Genomic DNA, 5000 nt, shown 5'->3' on the forward strand with positions numbered 1-5000 from the left:
GTACCGTAACCTAACCTATGTCGTACCGTAACCTAACCTATGTCGTACCGTAACCTAACCTATGTCGTACCTTAACCTAACCTATGTCGTACCTTAACCTAACCTATGTCGTACCTTAACCTAACCTGTATTGCGCCTTAACCTAACCTGTATTGCGCCTTAACCTAACCTGTATTGCGCCTTAACCTAACCTGTATTGCGCCTTAACCTAACCTGTATTGCGCCTTAACCTAACCTGTATTGCGCCTTAACCTAACCTGTATTGCGCCTTAACCTAACCTGTATTGCGCCTTAACCTAACCTGTATTGCGCCTTAACCTAACCTGTATTGCGCCTTAACCTAACCTGTATTGCGCCTTAACCTAACCTGTATTGCGCCTTAACCTAACCTGTATTGCGCCTTAACCTAACCTGTATTGCGCCTTAACCTAACCTGTATTGCGCCTTAACCTAACCTGTATTGCGCCTTAACCTAACCTGTATTGCGCCTTAACCTAACCTGTATTGCGCCTTAACCTAACCTGTATTGCGCCTTAACCTAACCTGTATTGCGCCTTAACCTAACCTGTATTGCGCCTTAACCTAACCTGTATTGCGCCTTAACCTAACCTGTATTGCGCCTTAACCTAACCTGTATTGCGCCTTAACCTAACCTGTATGGCGCCTTAACCTAACCTGTATGGCGCCTTAACGTAACCTGTATTGCGCCTTAACGTAACCTATATTGCGCCTTAACGTAACCTATATTGCGCCTTAACCTAACCTATATTGCGCCTTAACGTAACCTATATTGCGCCTTAACGTAACCTATATTGCGCCTTAACCTAACCTATATTGCGCCTTAACCTAACCTATATTGCGCCTTAACCTAACCTATATTGCGCCTTAACCTAACCTATATTGCGCCTTAACCTAACCTATATTGCGCCTTAACGTAACCTATATTGCGCCTTAACGTAACCTATATTGCGCCTTAACCTAACCTATATTGCGCCTTAACGTAACCTATATTGCGCCTTAACGTAACCTATATTGCGCCTTAACGTAACCTATATTGCGCCTTAACCTAACCTATATTGCGCCTTAACCTAACCTATATTGCGCCTTAACCTAACCTATATTGCGCCTTAACCTAACCTATATTGCGCCTTAACGTAACCTATATTGCGCCTTAACGTAACCTATATTGCGCCTTAACGTAACCTATATTGCGCCTTAACGTAACCTATATTGCGCCTTAACGTAACCTATATTGCGCCTTAACGTAACCTATATTGCGCCTTAACGTAACCTATATTGCGCCTTAACCTAACCTATATTGCGCCTTAACGTAACCTATATTGCGCCTTAATGTAACCTATATTGCGCCTTAATGTAACCTATATTGCGCCTTAATGTAACCTACGTTGCGCCTTAACGTAACCTACGTTGCGCCTTAACGTAACCTACGTTGCGCCTTAACGTAACCTACGTTGCGCCTTAACGTAACCTACGTTGCGCCTTAACGTAACCTACGTTGCGCCGTAACGTAACCTACGTTGCGCCGTAACGCAACCCACGTTGCGCCGTAACGTAACCCACGTTGCGCCGTAACGTAACACACGTTGGGCCTTAACCCAACACACGTTGGGCCTTAACCCAACACACGTTGGGCCTTAACCCAACACACGTTGGGCCTTAACCCAACACACGTTGGGCCTTAACCCAACACACGTTGGGCCTTAACCCAACACACGTTGGGCCTTAACCCAACACACGTTGGGCCTTAACCCAACACACGTTGGGCCTTAACCCAACACACGTTGGGCCTTAACCTGCTCTGTAATTGTCATACGACGCGTTAAATTAGTGTAGTGTTGCCTAACTGCAACCCCCGCAATATAGTTTGCTACTCGCACTGCCCGGTCCCCAGTGTATCGCTTCATGTTAAACACCTTGCAGCTATACACTGTAATGTGGATGGCAGCAGGACGTACATGCTCAATGCCCTTTGCAGTTGTTCATTGGCATTTGCAGTTGTTCATTGGCATTTGCATGGCGAAGCACTTAGCCTACGCTGTGGTACGGCCTGTGTCAACTGTCCGCTGATGTTGTACGTCCAAATCACACACTGTACTGCACATTGGTCCTCATGTACTGAATGATACATCGTGGTACATGTGACCGTACAACGACTGCGCCAACAACGGCGAACCATGCGGTCCAAATGTTGTGCACTCAGCTACGTGTCGTCTCCCTATAAGAGCTGGATTGCAGTGTGGTATGCCCTGGATGGCGATCAGCATGAGCCGTCTGTTGATGTAGTGGCGCGTGTTGTCAGACGTAGTCGTCTCTTCTCACACACCGTGATAGCATGGTGCACTGCGTTCCACATCTGCGACATGCGACAGAGGCCGGTTGACAGTCGTTCGCGCAATGGACATCGCATACGTACGGGGGCCACCTTCCACGTGTTCGCGAAGCGTGCACATGTTGTTGCGTGTATGTGGGCAGACATAGTGTGTCGTGACACCTGACACAGGCATGCAACAATCGTTGAATTTGCAAATGGCGATGGACGCCTACGTTTGCTGGTGACGTTACGCAAATGAACAACTGGTAAACCGTTGTGGTGCGGTTGTTCTCGCTAGAGGTGAATCAGTGATGGCGACGATCGGTTGAGCTACCAACCGGTTGTTCCAGCGATACCCACCATGCCCACGAACGTGAATGGCATCTGGGTGTGAAGCGATACGCGGCGGTGGCTGGGTGGGACCGTCCCCGGCCGGTGAGGGGGGGCCTCCCGGCGTGCTGGCCGCGCGGTGCGTGGGCGCACGCGCTACAGCCGGCTGGTGGGGGCGGCCAGTGGCAGGCGCGCCGGCCGACGGAGGCGGCAGGCGGCGCAGCTGCGCGCCGGCGCACCCTGCACGCGGCGCCGTGCGGCCAAAGTAGGTCCTCGCGGGCCCGGTGCGAAGCGCGGTGGACATCTGCAGTGTGCTGGTCCGATTGAGGACTGTGTGCGCTGAGGATGCGCCGCCGCCCGGCGCTCGGCGCCGCGACGCCGTCTGCTGCTCGGTCGCCTCTGCGGTTCTCGCAGGTGGTTTGTATCGCAGCTGTGCGGACGTGTTGGCGCGTGCGCTGTGCTGGGAGAGTTCGCTTCGGCACCCAAGTGGGGCTTTTGTCCTTCTGTGGCGCTGGCGTTGGAGCTGCCGGTCACCGTAGGTGGCGCGTGTTGTCTCCCGCCGGCAATGCCACGACAGCACGCTCCCGGGCCTCTGTCGGCAGCGGCAAGCTCAGTTGGGAGCACGGGTGGTCGCACCTAAAGCGTCTACTCGCCAAACTCCGGGCGATTGCGCCTCTCTCGAACCCGACCAAGTACTTAGGACGGCGCTGCGCGCCGCCGGGACCTGAGAGGGTTTCGAGGTGTATGGTGCAGGGGAGCTCAGCCTCCTCCTGTTTGCAGAATAATTGAGCGGACGCTTGCGTGTTCGCGCGGGCCCCCGGGACACACTCCCGGGCGGCCGGCTGCTCAGCTCTAGTTGACGCAGCTCCCTGGTTGATCCTGCCAGTAGTCATATGCTTGTCTCAAAGATTAAGCCATGCATGTCTCAGTACAAGCCGCATTAAGGTGAAACCGCGAATGGCTCATTAAATCAGTTATGGTTCCTTAGATCGTACCCACGTTACTTGGATAACTGTGGTAATTCTAGAGCTAATACATGCAAACAGAGTCCCGACCAGAGATGGAAGGGACGCTTTTATTAGATCAAAACCAATCGGTCGGCTCGTCCGGTCCGTTTGCCTTGGTGACTCTGAATAACTTTGGGCTGATCGCACGGTCCTCGTACCGGCGACGCATCTTTCAAATGTCTGCCTTATCAACTGTCGATGGTAGGTTCTGCGCCTACCATGGTTGTAACGGGTAACGGGGAATCAGGGTTCGATTCCGGAGAGGGAGCCTGAGAAACGGCTACCACATCCAAGGAAGGCAGCAGGCGCGCAAATTACCCACTCCCGGCACGGGGAGGTAGTGACGAAAAATAACGATACGGGACTCATCCGAGGCCCCGTAATCGGAATGAGTACACTTTAAATCCTTTAACGAGTATCTATTGGAGGGCAAGTCTGGTGCCAGCAGCCGCGGTAATTCCAGCTCCAATAGCGTATATTAAAGTTGTTGCGGTTAAAAAGCTCGTAGTTGGATTTGTGTCCCACGCTGTTGGTTCACCGCCCGTCGGTGTTTAACTGGCATGTATCGTGGGACGTCCTGCCGGTGGGGCGAGCTGAAGGCGTGCGACGCGCCTCGTGCGTGCTCGTGCGTCCCGAGGCGGACCCCGTTGCAATCCTACCAGGGTGCTCTTGAGTGAGTGTCTCGGTGGGCCGGCACGTTTACTTTGAACAAATTAGAGTGCTTAAAGCAGGCAAGCCCGCCTGAATACTGTGTGCATGGAATAATGGAATAGGACCTCGGTTCTATTTTGTTGGTTTTCGGAACCCGAGGTAATGATTAATAGGGACAGGCGGGGGCATTCGTATTGCGACGTTAGAGGTGAAATTCTTGGATCGTCGCAAGACGAACAGAAGCGAAAGCATTTGCCAAGTATGTTTTCATTAATCAAGAACGAAAGTTAGAGGTTCGAAGGCGATCAGATACCGCCCTAGTTCTAACCATAAACGATGCCAGCCAGCGATCCGCCGCAGTTCCTCCGATGACTCGGCGGGCAGCCTCCGGGAAACCAAAGCTTTTGGGTTCCGGGGGAAGTATGGTTGCAAAGCTGAAACTTAAAGGAATTGACGGAAGGGCACCACCAGGAGTGGAGCCTGCGGCTTAATTTGACTCAACACGGGAAACCTCACCAGGCCCGGACACCGGAAGGATTGACAGATTGATAGCTCTTTCTTGATTCGGTGGGTGGTGGTGCATGGCCGTTCTTAGTTGGTGGAGCGATTTGTCTGGTTAATTCCGATAACGAACGAGACTCTAGCCTGCTAACTAGTCGCGTGACATCCTTCGTGCTGTC

At 52.4% G+C, this 5000-nt stretch overlaps 1 non-coding gene across 1 annotated transcript in view; it reads left to right on the top strand.

The window, feature by feature from the left end:
* Positions 1-3528: 3528 nt before the first annotated feature.
* Positions 3529-5000, top strand: part of LOC124584200 — a 1910-nt gene continuing 438 nt past the window's right edge. Inside the window, exon 1 of the ribosomal RNA XR_006974603.1 lies at positions 3529-5000. This exon is cut by the window's right edge and continues 438 nt beyond it. This is a non-coding gene — a ribosomal RNA (small subunit ribosomal RNA).

This window comes from Schistocerca americana, unplaced genomic scaffold (genome assembly GCF_021461395.2).
Source record: "Schistocerca americana isolate TAMUIC-IGC-003095 unplaced genomic scaffold, iqSchAmer2.1 HiC_scaffold_47, whole genome shotgun sequence".
Classification (NCBI taxonomy): Eukaryota; Metazoa; Arthropoda; class Insecta; order Orthoptera; family Acrididae; genus Schistocerca; species Schistocerca americana.